This window comes from Panthera pardus, unplaced genomic scaffold, assembly GCF_024362965.1.
Source record: "Panthera pardus isolate Hobbes unplaced genomic scaffold, ASM2436296v1 HiC_scaffold_17, whole genome shotgun sequence".
NCBI lineage: Eukaryota > Metazoa > Chordata > Mammalia > Carnivora > Felidae > Panthera > Panthera pardus.
In genome coordinates this window covers 138159334-138175263 of record NW_026526732.1, presented here as the reverse complement: position 1 = coordinate 138175263, position 15930 = coordinate 138159334, and the positions used below count along the sequence as shown (strand labels likewise).

Sequence of the window (15930 nt, the reverse complement as noted above, 5' to 3'; positions counted from 1 at the left end):
AGAATCTCTAGCTATCTCTAAGCCACCACGGACGGGCCAGCTTCACCAGTGTCAGGAGTCAGGGAGGAGCCCAGGTCCTGATGGGAGACTTGAGGACTTAGAGGTGGATGACGTCCCACCTCTGCCCCTGGGATCCTCTCCCGTCAGCCTCTAGACCCTCCGCTGCCCTCCGCACACAGTGGCCCTGGAGGCCCGGCTAGCAGCACAGGGCTGGGTCTGCACAGGGATTCGGGGAGGGCTTGGGGTCCTCTCTGTACCAACTGTTGGGGCATCTGAAGTTGGGGTGCAGGGTGGATCCCTTGGCTGTGGGATGTGGAGGGAGGGTACCTCCTGTCTGCAGAGGCCCATCCCACAGAGTCTCCAGCTGGGACCAAGCCTGGGGAGGCTGAATGTGGGGACAGGGCAGGCTCCACTCATCCCTCTGTGAGCGGAACTGAGGCCACCTGTCAAGGGAGGCTCATCCCAAGGGACCCCAGTTCTCACTCTCCTCTTCTTCCAGGTGGTCCTCTGCACAGGTGCGGGGCTCCCCCCACACTGAGCTGGACTCGGCGGGCCCGGGAACTGGGCAGCCAAGTGGATCCCCTGAAAGCCACCCCCCACCCCCCATCTCTGCACTCCTTGCTCTCATCTAACTTATTTACTCAGCCATTTGACAAATATTTATTGAGCACCTGCTATGTGCCAGGCACTGCGTTAGTTGCTTGGGGATACGTCAGTGAGCAAAATAAACCAAAACCCTTGTCTTCTTGGAGTCGAGATGTGAGGAGGGGGAGTGTGTTTATGGATAATAAACAAATAGATGAGTAAATGACAGAGCGTTGTATTCGTTTCCTGTAGCTGCCATAACAAATTACCACAAACTTGGTGGCTTAGAACAACAGAAATTTATTCCCTCCAGTTCTGGAGGCTAAATGTCTGAAAATCAAGGTGTTGGCAGGGCTATACTTCCTCTAAAGGCTCCCAGAGGGGAGGATCGTGCCTCTTCCAGCTTCTGGTGGCTCCTGGCAATCCTTAGGGTTCCTTGACTTGAGGCCGCACCCCTCGGGTTTCTGGCTCTGTCTTCACACGGCTTTCTCCCTGTGTCTTCCCGCATCCCTCCGTGTCTCCTCTTCTGACTAGTTGTTGGATTTAGGGCTCACCCTACATCCAGGATGATCTCATCTCCAGAGCCTTAACTTAAACACATCGGCAAAGACCCTACTTCCAAATAAGTTCACATTCTGAAGTTCCGGGTGGGCCTGAATTTTGGAAGAGGGACACATTCAACCCACTACAGTCGTATTCACAGGTACCAGGGGTTTGGATGTGGACATATCATTGAGCGGGGGAGGGGCACCCTTTAACCCACTACGAAAAGAAATAATTTGGAGATTATCTGGAGAAAAAGAAAGCGTGGTAATACAGAAGAGGGGGGTGGTGCCAGGGCTGGGGTGGGGAGGGTAGGTTGCAGTGTTGAATAGGGTGGTCAGGAAAAGCCTTGCTAAAAAGGTGATATCCAAGGCTGTCAAGGAAGTGAGGGGGTAAGCCTTGTGGATGTCCCGGGGCGGGGGGGGGGGGGGGGCGGGGAGCATCCAGGCAGAGGGGAAACAGGTAGTGCAAAGGCCCTGAGGCAGAAGTGTGTCAGCACATCTGAGGAACAAAGAGGCAGAGTGAGTAAGGAGCAGAGTGGTAGAAGGGCGGGATCACATGGGGCCATGCCAGTCGCAGTAAGGACTTTGGCCTTGACTTGGAGTGAGCTGAGGAGAGACAGGAATTGTCTTTGTTGCCACAGCATCACTGTAGTTGCTGGGTTGAGCGTAGACTATCAGGGACCATGGGCTGGAGTGGTAACTCAGCCTCCCACTCCCCCCGCCCCAACAAGGGCAGCCCCTGGGCAACAGGGGCTCTGGAGTGGCTTCCCAGGACTCGGTCATAGAGAGGCGCCTCTGATCCCCTACCGCTGGACCCCCTGCCTGCCCACAGGGCTCAGGTTTCCCCTTGTCAGCTGTACCCACGAGAGCCTGGGAAAGTCAGCTTTCCAGAACGATTTCATCATTTTCCATTTGGAAAAGTTTGCTGCTCTGACCACTCCCTCCCCTGCTTCCAAGGCAGAGTATGAAGGGCTGGGACATTCTAGAGCCCAGAGGGGCCATAGGCGGGGGTAGGCAGGGCTTCCAGCCTGCCCCATGGCTACCTGGGACCAGACTACCCCATCCCCCAGCTGCCCAGGCTTCCACCTGGGAGACCTCCCTGCCTCACGTGCCTGCTCCCCATGGACTCCCCCAGTCATAGTCCTCCTGCCCTGCACCTCTGCGGCCTGCTAAGGGGGAAACTACCAGGCAGAGGCACTGAAGAAGGCTATAGAAGGAGGGAAGAGGACTTGGTGTCCTTCTCCATGACTTCCTCACAAAGGCGGAGCCACTTTTGGGAACCAACCACCTGCCTTCACTTCTAAGGTAAGTGGAAACTTCCCTTAGCATCTCTGGACCACAAGGTATTCCCCTCCATGATGTCCCTCCCTCCCATTGCCATTGTGAGGTCTGTCAGTGCATAGTGTCTGATAGAGTTTGTAGAGCCTGTCAGCATCTGCAGAATCCGCTGAGTTTGCAGAGCCTATCAGCGTTTGCAGAGCCTCCTTGGTCACAGAACCTGTTGCTATTTGCTGAGATTGTATCCTTTTGTTCCTCCAGGCAGGCCGCACCCATTGCACAATGGTGGCTAGTGAAGTTCCCTCTCCTCCCTTCCCTGCCCTGCCCCATACCCCTCTCTGAGGTCTCCCCAAGTATCCACAGGTTATTTTCCCAAAGGCCCCAAGACACAGACCTCCAGAAACCCCACATCCAATCCTCACACTCACCAGTGGAACTATATAATCTGGAGTCTGTGGAGCTGGATGGAGCTCTGTCCCCACACGAACAGAGGACGAGCTTGGCTCCTGAAAAGAGCACACAATTTGAGGCCAAGCAGAACTGGGCCTCTGTCACTTCCTAGCTATGGGGCTTTGGGCATCCTCTCAAGTTTCTGAGTCTCAGTTTCATCACCTATTAAAATGGGGACGCACAGTGACATGTGGCTGGATGAGATTCCCTGGACACAATTAATGGGAGAAGACTGAATAAATCAAATGGCCACCAGTGATGAGCACCTGTATAGGCCAGTCCTGGGGCTCAGCTCTCCCACAAGAAAAAAATCGTCAAGAGCTAAAGAGGTCCCAGGCATTCCTGCTCTTAGGTCCTTGTGGTGAAAATGAGTCTGCAAGGGTCTGAGCAGGGGGTTCGCTTCACTCTGACCCTGGCTGAGAGCAGAAATACTTCAGGAACTTGAGAAAAGTCAATGTGGGAGTCCTTGGCCGTTGCTCTCCTTCCCCCCCACCCCCCAAACTCTCAATGTTGTTTTGATGGTGAATGGGAGCTGAAGGGATAGGTTTTCCCTTAATGACTGTGAGCTCCCTGATGTAAGGGCTGTGTCTGCCCCCTCAGACTGGAACTTTCTGAGAAGGGGTCTGCTTCCCCTCCTCAGATTGGGGCTCCCTGAGATCAGGGCTGTGTCTCTCCCTCCAACTGTGGATCTATGAGGCAGGGCTGTGTCTCCTCCCTCAACCTGGGGCTCTCTGAGAGCAAGACTGTGTCTCCCCTTCAGAATGGGGTTTCCTGAGGCAGGGCTGGGTCTTGCCCTCAGACTGGGGTCCCTGAGGGCAGGGCTGTGTCTCCCCTTCAGAATGGGGGTCCCTGAAGGCAGGACAGTGTTTTCCCTTCACACTGTGGTTCCTTTTCCCTCTCAGCCCCCAGGAGGCAGGGGTCTAAGCATCAACCTCTCCGGCTGTATTCCTGCACCACTGAGTGACCACCCAAGGGAACAGGGTGATCGGACCTGATGGACAGAGATGCAGGGCAGGGCACGAAGGAAGTGCTGATAAAGAGGCATTACTCTGAGCACTTGGCTCAGGACAAACTAGGATTGTAATCAGAGGGTTCAGCGTGAGGGAGTCAGTTGGCTGAAGTGTCGGCTGTAGGCAAAGCCCAGCGGCAGGTGCTTTGGGAGAGACCGAAAGGACCTTCGTGTGGTGTCTGGGAGACAAGCCTGGGCGCTGTAGGGTGCTGAGTGCTGCAGGGGGTGCACAGATACAGGAGTCCGGGAGAGAAGGTAGGACCGGGCTCCCCAGGGAGGCAGCCTCCACACAGGACACCCTGATGGGACCAGTCTCTGGGGTCAGGTTGAAGGCAGTGGAACCATGGCCTCAGAGCTTTGGCCCTGGGGAGAGCCCTGAAGGCCCCTCCCTCACCGCCGCCCACCCTCACTATCTGGCAGCCTTGGTCCTTGTTTTCCTGGAGCTTGTCCTCCCCTCCCCACTCAGCCCCACACAAGGCTGAGCCACCTTTCCTCCTGCCCCTGCCCAGCGAAGTCCTGGCTGGCGCTGGGGAAAACAGGGGAAGGGACTTCTTCAACAGCCCACGGAGGGCCCTTCGGGACCCACCTCCTGCTCCTGAGCAGCCCCCCCCCCCCCACATTCCCCACCTGGAAGCCCCTCACAGCCTGGGAATGTCCCACAAAAAGGTTACATGGAGTATTCTAGACAAGGAAGAAGGGGCCCTGGAGGAGGCCCTCCCTTCCATCTCCTGTCCCCATACCAGGCAGTCGCACCCCAAACTGTCAGAGGGGGCAGGTTCTATTACCCACCAGGCAGTGGGCTCCAACCAGCTTATCCCACTTCTGCTTCTCTCCAGCAAAGTGAAACCAACTCATTTCTACTCTCAGCCCAGCTCCAGGCTCCTGAGCAATGAGGATCTGGGGTCCTCGGAGGAGCTCCACTCTCACAGGAGCCACACTCAGTGTATGTGGGTAGCGGGGTGCACCTGGAGGTAATGATGGTGAGGGAAGGTTAGTGTTGACCCAGTCTCAGGGAGCCCCTGTCTGAGGGGGAGGCACAGGCCTGCCTCAGGGACCCCAGTCTGAGAAGGGAAACCCAGACCCTGTCCCTTCAGGGTTGGTCTGACCTGGCCTTGAACACTTTAATCCCCTTCAGAGAGCAAAGACCAAGAGGTCATCACCTCCTGCCTTAGGTCAAGGTCCTTCCCACCCATCCCAAAGATTAGGACAGTACAGACATGGGGCCAGAAGAAAACTTAGAGACCCCTATCCTCACTGGCCACAGGCAGGCAAGCTCCTTTGTTATTGCCCGTGGGGCCCCGGGCTATCTCAGAGTCCTGCTGAAAAGCATTCCTCTTCAGGCGGGAGTGGACCCCAAGAGTGGCCTCACCTTGTGCCATCAACCCTTCCCTCACCCCAGACACTGATTGTGGTGAAAGGCAGGCCCATGGGGTAAAGGAGTAGGGGAGGCCTGATAAGCTGACCTTCCTCTAGCTCCTGTTTTGGCTGAGGCAGGCCAGTGGGCTGTTTGGTCTGCAGGCCCAGGGTGGACAAGGGAGCCTCCAAGGGGAGGGGCTCCTAGGGTCAAGGCCCCCCTGGATTGGGACAGCCTACACGCTGGCAGGAGGGCCAGGGCATCAGTGCCTCTGCTGAGGTCCCTACAACCAGGACATGGCTCTACTCAGGTCCTCGGGACGACCACCCACTTCACTCCATGGTCCCCATCCCAGGAGACAAAGGGCTCCCCCGAGCCTCCCACACAGCTTCACCATCCACCGTAGGTCCCTGGGACTCTCCTGTCTAGCAAACTTGCCCCCCAAGGGGTAAGAGGGAAGGAAGGGGTTGTTTCCCGCAGGGAATCTAGGGAGAGAGGCTGGAAAAGATCTCCTCCAAACCCCGTCCATTCGCTCCTTGGGAGCAGTGAGGTAGTGCAATAAGAATCCAGGAGAGGGGCGCCTGGGTGGCTCAGTCGGTTAAGCGTCCGACTTGGGCTCAGGTCATGATCTCGAGGTTCGCGGTTCGCGGTTCACGGTTCGCGGTTTGCGGTTCGCAGTTCGCGGTTCGCGGGTTCGAGCCCCACATCGGGCTCTGTGATGACAGCTCTGAGCCTGGAGCCTGCTTCAGATTCTGTGACTCCCTCTGTCTCTCCGCCCCCTCCCCCGCTCACGCTCTGTCTCTCAAAAAATAAATAAACGTTAAGAAAAAATTGAAGAAGAAAAAAAAGAATCCAGGCGAGAGCGTGTTCCGTCTGGGGGAGTTAAACGTGATCCTTGCATTAGATGATAGCAGGAAATTGTTTGTTTTGCTCAGTGTGGGAATGGCATGCTGGTTTATATAGAAAATTGAGTTTATTTTTTTAGAGACACATTCTCAAGTGTCACGACGTCTATAATTGACTTTGAAATATTTTAGTGCAAAAAAAAAAAGAAGCAAATCTGGCAAAATGTTCATTGTTCTATCTTTGTCATGGATATTTGCAGGTGTTTTGTAGTATTCGATGTGTCTGAACGTTTAGTTTTTCATAATAAAATGTCAAACAAAGGGGGGAAGAAAACAAATGTACTATCATGGGCTTGAAACCCAACTCCACCATTTCCTTGCTATGTGACCTTAGGCAAGTCACTCAACTTCTCTGTGTCTATTCCCTCTAAAGTTAAATGGTACAACTATACACCCTCTCAGTAGGGTGCTGTGAGGATTAAACAAAGTAACTAATAGGGAGTGCCTCGCATAGTGCCTTGGACATAGTGAGTGTGCAGTTAGAAAGAGCTGCTTGTGGGGGTGCCTGGGTGGCTGAGTCAGTTAAGCATCCGGCTCTTGATTTCGACTCAGGCCGTGATCTCATGGTTGGTGGGTTCGACCCCCGCGTCGGGCTCTGTGCTGACAGCTCGGAGCCTGGAGCCTGCTTCTGATTCGGTGTCTCCCTCTCTCTCTCTGCTCCCCCCCCCCCCCACCACGCTCTGTTTCTCTCTGTCTCAAAAATAAATAAACATAAGAAAAACATTTTTTCAAATGGTTGCTTGCAAAATGAATGGAGAGAAGGCTGTGTGCGGACGGAGCGCGTTCTCGAAGCCTGAGCCTCGGTTTCTCAGCCTTCAATAAGCAGCACTTAATGTTATCACTTGGGTCAACAGCCACACCCTCAACCCCCTACTCCATGCCAGGGGCTGCCCTGGATACTGGGCAGGAAAGAAGGCTGGTGGGTAGCAGGGACCCTCTTAACAGGCCCCATGGACACTGGTTCCTTACAAGGAACACCGGTTAGTGGGCCCCCTCCCCAGTTGGTACCCATCCCAGGAAAGGGCAACCCAACCCTGCTCTGGCCACGTCGTCATCCAGCTCTGAGGACAGTCAGGGCTGGGGGTGGGCCCCCTCAACATCCTCCCCAGAGGAACAGGGCAGGGAGGAAGGAGAGCCCCAGCCCGAGGACAAGGGCAGTGGGGTGTGCAGCTGGTAACGGGAGAAGGCCAACGCTTTCCTATTTTGGGAGGTAGGAGGCAGCAGGTGGCTGCCCGGTGTGGGACATGTGAACTCTCTTGTCAGGGGCCATGTGGCCCGCAGCAGGGCAGGGCGTCCTGGCAGAGCCGGGCATAGCCTAGGCCCCTCCTGAGCCTGCCAGCCAGATTCACTCGTGGCCACGGAGTGGCGGGGGCGGGGAGGGATCTGGTTTCTCCACCACAAAAGCATCCTCCTAACATAGGCTGGAAACAGAACAAATTCACCTGGACCCCACCGCCCCCTTACATTCTGCAGGGAATCAGGCTCCGGAACCCAAACGTTCTGAGGAGCTCCCGGTCTCAGTGGAGAGATACCACCTTTGCCCTCCAGGAGCTCCTAATCTGATGTGAGAAACAACCTCTGTCCTGAGGAGGACCCCAGGCTAAGGAAGGAGACAGAGCCCCGGCTTGGGAAGGCTCCAGTCCGAGAGGGGAGGCTCCGTCTGAGGAGAAAGGCTGGCCATAGTGGGGGTGCAGGGGCTGAGCGCTCCGCTAGGCCCACAGAATGGCAGGTTCCTTCTGGAGCCAGGTTATTTGGGGGCGGGCCAAGGAGCAGGCAACGTCCCAGATTAAAATAGCCTTCCCTGGGTGTCAGTCCTGAGACGTGCGTAGGTCCCAGATGAATGCTTGTCACACGGCTGGGCAGTCCAAGATGAGCCTTGTTTCCTAATCAGGGCAGTGTGGGAACGCAGCTCTGGCCTCCAGGCCACCAAAAGCTGCCCGCTACTTGCCCAACTTCTCCTTCCTAAAGGGGCTGCCAGCCCCCTCCCTCAGGAAGCCTCCCCACACTGACTCCAGCTGTGTGAAGCCCTCGGGCTCCACCTGCCTCCCCAGTGGTGTGCCCAGTTTGCAATTTCCCGTGGTCTGGGGCTCCCCTTCGGACAGGGGCTCCCGGAGATCAGAGCTATGTTCCAACCTCAAACTGGGCTCCCTGAGGGCAGGGCTAGGTCTCCCCCCGCCCCAGACTGGGGCTCCCTGAGGGCAGGGCTGTGTCTCCCCCCTCAGACTGGGGCTCGCTGAGGGCAGAACTGTGTCTCCTCTCAGACTGATGCTCCCTGAGGGCAGGACTGGTCCTACTCACTACCTTGTTTCCAGTACAATGGGCAGAACATTGACCCAAGACTTGAGAGCCCTGGGTTCTAGGGGTGAGTCTGGTGTCACCTTGCCCCCAAGGGCAATGGCCTGCCTCGCACGCCTCCTCAGAGCAGACATGCTCTGGTCACAGATCCAGGCTCCGACTCCAGCCTAGGCTCTTCCAAGCCCCATCTCCTGGGGCTGCTTCCTTACCTCTCTGACACACCACGGGGTCCTGGGGAACGGAAAGCAGTTCCTGCCTCGGGCAGGTGGTGGGGCTTAAATGAGATAATATGCACAAGAGACTTGGCGTAGTGCCTAGCAGAGGACAGTGAAAAGATAAACCAAAGAGAAGCCTAGTAGGCCAGTTCTCAGGCCAGCTGTGAGTTGGGCAGAGCTCTAGGCTCTGTGACCCCGGAGTCTGAGGCCAAGACCGGCCCTAGAAGGCCACAGAGTGACCCAGCTCAGTGGCCAGGCCAGGAATATGCTAAGATCCCTATCTGACAGTCTAGGAACAGGGCACTGTCCGAACACTCGGTGGTAGTACTTGCTGTCCCTTCTCCCTTTGCCACTCTCCCTCTGGCCACCCAGTTCCAGCTGTCTTTGATCCCTGTCCCCCATTATCCCCCGGCCTTTTTCTGTCCCACCACCACCACCATGTGGAAGAATCCAGCTCCCCTGTGCACGTGACATTTGGCGTGGCGTGACCCCTCTGAGTTGGGCAGGGGCTGGGGACAGACCCAGACAACATAAACACGTCCCCAGGAGTTTACATTGTGGGGGCCAGGAGTACACAGCAGTCAGCTGGCGGCTGCCCCTGTTTATTCCCTGAAGGTTCACGGTCAGGGCGCCACCGTGGGAGGAGGGTGGAGGCTATCCTCAGGTGGCCGCAGCTGTGTGGATATCAACGTGCTGGGGACCCCAGGAAAACCTGTAGGCCTCTCAGGCCACCCCCTCCAGCCTCGTCTCAGCTACCCCTCCCCAGGGACCATGTGCTGGTGCACATGGGAGTCTGAGCAGAGTGGCCTCCCTCAGCCTGAGGTGAGGGACCCATCCGCCCTTCTCCCCTTCGGCCCCTGCCCTGCTCCAGGACCCCAGCTCAGACTTCAGTGCATTTTCTCAAGTCAGGTGGAGCCAAGCTTTGCTTGAGTCAATCATTGTTAATGCTGTCCCTCGAATTTGTCCTGGGTGTTTTACTTTTCTGAGCCCTTCCTATCACTCAGCGTCTTCTACATCTACTCTGTGAAGCAGGCTGGGCTGGCTGGGTCTGCCCATTATCCGTGTGGGAAGGTCGAGGCCCAAAGGTACACCTGCCCCCAGTCCCACTCACAGCGACCTGTGGTGCCTGCATTCAAGGTCAACAGAAATGATGGCCTCCCAGTGGCTCTGCACACTGATCCACTTTACAGATGAGGAAACTGGGGCTTACAGTTGCTCAGCTGGGGAAGCCAGGATTTAAACTCAGGTCTGTGGCTCCAATCTCCCTGCACGGTCCTTCTCAACCCACCGCCCGCCCTTTACCCAGAGAGTCCGGTCATCTTCTAGGAGCAGGCAGGGGTCCACACAGTTCTCAGAGGGCTCATCAACGCTTCTTGCCTCCTGAAATGTGTATGCGGGAAAGCTGGAGTGTCCCCATGAGTGTGTTAACCCTCATCCGCAGCGCAAAGTCCTGAGTCAAGCATTGGCACAGTATTACTACCTACTAACTACTCACTACTACCACCACCACCAACAATAACAGTTCATGTTTACTGAGCACGTGCTGTGTGCCCACGTCCGTTCTAAGTGCTACATATACAACATCTCCGGGAACCCACACAACTCAACGAGACTATCACGAACTCCACTATTAACCCAATTTACGGTTGCGAAGACAGAGGCACAAAGAGGTAAAGTGAGTTGCCCAAGGCAACAGGCTCGAAAACGTCGGAGTCAGGACTGGGATCCGGAGCCACTATGCTATAGAGTCTGGATGGAGATTGACTTTACAGACCAGCGTAAACAGCGTCGGGGTGACTGTGCGCGCACACACACACACACACACACACCGGGGAGGGGGCAGGTGTGTAGAAGTTGTTGGAACAGTGCGAGGTAGATGGAGAAAGAGATGCCGTTCCCGGCGGAGATGGGCTGCGTGTTAGGACCTAAAGTGAGAGATACGGACCATTCCCAGGATGTCACATCCTGGGCAGGATGAATCTCCAAAGGCCGCCACCGTGACCTTGAACATGGTGGGTACCGAGCAAGCGTCCTTGGAGTGATTGAGCAGTGCTAACATGGTGGTCGTGACAGAAGTGCCCGTAAGGACGGCAGCGTGGCGGTGCCGGGAGGGGGTGAGGGGGGAAGGAGGTGGTGGGGTGATGGTGCGGGTGCTAGCGATGAGGAAGTTGGGGATGGCATTAGCGACAGAGGCAAGAACATAAATGCCATTTCCTCTGCGCTCCAGTACAGCCCTTTACAGTTTCCACCGGCCATCACACACTGTTCCTAATCCTCACAGCTGCCTTCGGGGTGGGCATCGTTAGCCTTGTTTTATAAACGATGACAAGGAGCCACAGACAAGTCACATTCTGCATGCCTAAGGTCACAAGGCCAGTATGCCGGCTCGGGCTCTCTGCCTTCAGAGCGGGGTGCCAGGGAGCATCAAGAGGCCATGGGGGGGTGCGGCAAGGGAGAAGCCGCTCTGCACTCCCAACCCAGCGGACTCAGCCCTCCTCGGTTTGGGGGATCGGGGAGTCTCAGAACTAGGTGACAGGGGCAGCAGTTCTAATCCCGGCCCCACCGCTGACACGCTGTGACCCTCTCTGGGCAGCGGCCAAGGCAGATGGCAGCTGCCAAGGGACAGCGGGCCCGCAGGGCAGAGCCAGTGGAGCCTGGCGGGAGCCCCACACACCAAGCGGATGAAGTCAGGGGTGGGAAATAATCTTGGAATCAGAGGAAAGCTCCCTTTGGGGTAACATTCCTGGAAAGCTCTGCTCTGATTGGCTTGAGGTTGGGGTTTCTGCACAGGCCTTCCCAGTCAGGAGCAAGTTTATTAATAAACCCTGTCCTGCCTCTTGCTCTGGCCCTGGGGAGGAGGCAGGGCTTCCTGGGACTCGTGGCCCCTCACCCCAGGGGTAGTGGGTCCCACTGCAGGGGTGGGGGGTGGGGAGACAGACACTGGGCCCTTAGATCTAGGCGAGGAATAAATGCCCTGTACTGCAGTCTCCACCCCTCTGCAGCCCCAGGGATCTCCCTGTTCCAGCCACTGGTGAGGTGAGCCTGTGAGCATGTCCTGTGAGTGCCCTGGGTGCTGTGTGGGCGGTGGCAGTGTGGGGACAACCGAGCGTGAGGGGTGCTAAGGCCTCAGCAGCAGGACGCCTCCCTCCGGGGTGCTTCCTCCTGTAACTCATCAGCACCCAAGGCTTGAATTTACTGCCTCCGCTCCCCCACCCGCTGGCTCTGACCTCATTAGGCTCCTGTCCCTTTCCCAGGATGGGGGGGCGGGGGGCGGGGGAGGAATGACTCCCGCCTGAAGAGCAGGATCCCTTGAGGGAGGAGGGAAAGTCCTGGGGGTGGGGGAGAGGGGAGAGGGGGCACAGAGCTTAATATAGTCACAGGGTAGGCTGAGGAGGATGTTGGATCTTATTACACCTGACACCTCGCCCCCATCATATGACCCAGCTCCTGCTAGCAAGGCGTGGGCAGAGTGAAAGAGTGAGAAGCACCTGGTCCCAGGAAGTGCCTGGCCTAGCTGGGTGGTCCTGACTCCTAGTGGGCCCAGCCGGGAAGGGAAGGAGCCTCCAGCCCTGATCCCAGCATGGGTGCTAAAGGGACTGGTCCCTCTGATCCCTCACCTCCCTCCCTCACCCCCAGATCCACGGTCCCAAGGTACTGTGCACCTGTGGGCAGAGCCCTAAAGCTAGACTTAGGAGGGGAAGCCAGGATGAGAAGTTGCCTGGGAAGCTGCTGTGAAGAATCAGGATCAAGATAATCTCCTGGGCTAAATCGCCCCTGTGTTGAAATCCGACCCCTGTACCCGCCCTGCCCACACCTAAGGGGAGACACAGCCTTGCCCTCAGGGAACCCATTTCATGGAATTGTCACGCAAAATCCCCAACGTCTTAGTGTCTAATTTTCTTGTCTATGAAATGTCAAGGCTGCCTCGTCCCTCAAAGGTGCTTAGTGCCTGCCTGGCGGACAGCAAAACCTGAATAAAAGGCAGCTGTTCCTCTTCGGTGGGGGCTTTTTGTGGGAGAAATCATCATCTTTGGTCTTTGGGAAAAGTAGGTCGAAATAGCACCCTGTATGCCCGCCCAGCACTCCCACCCAAAGATGGGTCACCTCTGGAGGGTCTGGCTGCCTTGACACGGCATGGTGTCCCCAGTCAGCCCCAGCCTTGATGTTTATGGTCAACAAAAATCTGGAAAGTCAGCCACACAAGTGGCCCCAGGCCTGAGGACACTGGGGCAGCATGGACAAGGCAGGCCCTGCGGCCATCCACCCTAGAAGATGCTATCCTGTGGCTTCTGGTCACTGACTTCCTGGAAACCAGTTTTTCAGATTTACTTTTGATTGAGGTGTAAGATTTGCATATCAAATGGCACAAACCTGAAGGGTACACCTTGGTGAATGTGTGCATCTGTATGTGCCTGCGTAACCACCACCCAGATCAAGCACAGTATTTCCAGCACCCCAGCAGGCCCTCTCTAAGCCCCATCGGGTCAATCCCCTCCTCCAGAGGTAACCACTATTCTGACTTGCATCCCCACAGGTTGGCTCTGCCTGTCCTTGAACTTCACGCAAATGGACTCCTAGAACACGCACTTCATGTCTGGCCCTGTTTGTTCAGCCTGAGGTCTTCGAGGGTCATGCGTGTTGTCCCTACGGTACCAGCTCTTCCTTTTTCGTGGCCAAGTAGACTTCCACTGAGTATATCTCAACTTATTTGTCTGTGCTGCTGTTGACGGACATTTGGGTTGTTTCCACTTTTTATGTAATATGATTACAGCAGCCAGAGCATTCTTAGGCACGTCTTTCGGTGACACAAACATGGCAACCCATTCCTGAGAGCAGATTTGGGGGCAGATGCATCATTAAGAACTCCAGGGAGGACAGGGGAGATCAGATATTACTGAGTTCCTTGGATGGACCGAGAGGGTACTATGCTACATGAACTAAGTCAGAAAGACAAAAACAAACACCATTTGATTTCACTTAGATGTGGAATCTAAAAACAACAACAACAAATGAAAAACAAATGAACAAACAAAGAGAAACAGACTCATAAATACAGAGAACAAACTAGGGTGGGGGGATGGGCAAAAAAGGTGAAAGGGATTAAAAGGTACAAGCTCCCAGTTATAAAAGACGGAAGTCATGAGGATGAGAAAGCACAGCACAGGGAATACAGCCAATAGCTGATAATATTGCAAGAGAGTTGGATGGTGACAGATGGTTACCACTATCTTATCATCTACTTATCTTGGTAAGCATCGTGTACTATACAGAATTGTTGAATCAGAATTGTGCTGTATACCTGAAGCTAATTCAACTACAATTTTTCTTCTACTTTTTTTAAGTTTATTTAGTGTGTGTGTGTGTGTGTGTGTGTGATTATATTCATGTGATTATATTCACTTCCTAGGGCTCCCTTAACAAAGTATCACGGACTTGGTGGCTTACAACAATAGGGATTTGAGTCTCTCATCGTTAAGGAGGCCACGGTCCCAAATCAAGGTACCGACAGGGTTTGTTTTTTCTGGAGGCTCCGAGGGAGAGTTTTCCATCCCCTCCCTCCTACCTTCTGGTGGCGGCAGGCAATCCTTGGTGCTCCTTGGCTGGTAGCTGTATCTCTACAATTTCTACGCGGCCTTCTTCCTCGTGTGTAGACCCGCGTCTCTGGGTCTACAAATTTCTCTCTCCCTAAAAGGACACCGGTCATTGGATTTAGGGTCCACCCTAATCCAGTAAGATACCGTCTTACCTTGATTACATCTGCGAAGACCCTGTTTCCACCTAAGGTCAAGTTCCCAGGTCCCGGGGCTAGGACTTCCAACATATCTTTTGGGGGGCACAGTTCAACCGACTATAGTGATCATGACTCAGCACCTTTGCATGGGCGTATACATGAGTGTCTGTGAGGGTGTGTATTGTGTGAAGGAGCACTGCCTGAGTGTGCACGTGCGTGCCAGGACATGTCTACGTGGTGCCTCTGGTTGTGCGTATGTGACCGCAGGCACGTGTATACGAGTGCGTGTGCGTGTGCACCCCTGTGCCCATGGTTTTAGAGCCCCCATGGACTTGCTGAGGAGGGCAGTAAGGCCTGGCTCCCTGCTGTGGCTGAAGAAGTGCTTGGGGCTGGCCTGGGTGGGCAAGCGGGGCCTTGCCTCCTGAATCCAAAGGGTGAGCTGCGAGAAGCAAGGACAAGGGTATTTGGTGAGCTGGGCACAGGCCGGCAGGCTGAGGAGGTGGCTCCCGGCAGCAACGCCTGTTCCCAGGTCCTTTTCCAGGAATGTTCCTAGAAGGCCCCTCCACCCAAGCTCCCATCCCCTGCACACCATTTGCCTGGTTGGGGAGGCTCTGGCTGACTCACATCCTCTAGAGGCTGGAAGCCAGGACTCAGCTACCTGCGCGCCAGCCCGGTGGGGGCGGGGCAGGTAGCCAGGCCCACCCAGGCCCCGCCCCCAGGCCAAACAGCAGTAGCACCCAATCACCCACTGTGCGGGGGCCGGATCCCAGCAAAGGGAGAAAGACCGAAGTGAGTACGTGGTCAGGAAAGGCCCAGAATGAGGGCAGCTTCTCCCCCCCCCCCCCCCCCCCCCCCCCCCCCCCCCCCCCCCCCCCCCCCCCCCCCCCCCCCCCCCCCGGGCCGGCTCTTTTAGGCAAACCCACCCCGCAGAGGCAGGGCATCGGAAGGGTCCTCCACAGAAATGTTGGTTTAGGGCTTCCTCGGGGCCAGTCATCTCATTTAAACTTCACAGCCAAGTTTAAATGGGGTTCTCATCATCCCCATTTTCCAGACGTTATTGCTGAGGCCCTAAGGAGTTAAATGATCTGCGTAAAATGACACGTGTGTTTATGCTCGTGGGCGTTCGTTAGTCTCTGCAAATCACACCCCTACCCCCCTCCTCCACACTCAGGACCAGAGCTGCCCTCACCGCAACCCACCTGCCCACCACACATACCCCCCTCCAGCGCAGTCTTGCTCCCACCCTTCACGAAGAAGACCCCCCCCCCCCCCGTCCGTGCCCATGGGGGTGGTGGGACAAGTTAGGGGGTGGTCTCTCCACTCATCCCCACCCTCCTGGTCTTCTCTGTGGTGTCCTGGTTTGAGTTTTCCGTGTGGCAGTGAGTTCACTGCATCTCTGAGAATGTTGGTGGGTTTGTGCGCAGGTGTTTGGAGGAGGCGGTGTCGGGGGCAGGCAGGTGTACCTCCCGGGGGGGTGTGCCGTCAGGGACCACATGAGGGCACAGCTGTGGTGGGATATACACTGGACAGGTTGTATCTGTGAGTGTGCCTAGGCACGGGTGT

General features: G+C 55.9%; 1 long non-coding RNA gene across 1 annotated transcript; it reads right to left on the bottom strand.

Annotated features, from left to right (window-relative positions):
- Window positions 1-865: 865 nt before the first annotated feature.
- Window positions 866-2974, bottom strand: LOC109271807 (uncharacterized). The gene is made up of 2 exons (XR_002082126.2): window positions 2837-2974; window positions 866-1238 (listed from the first exon to the last, which is right to left on the bottom strand). It is a non-coding gene; the product is annotated as an uncharacterized LOC109271807 (long non-coding RNA).
- Window positions 2975-15930: the final 12956 nt, after the last annotated feature.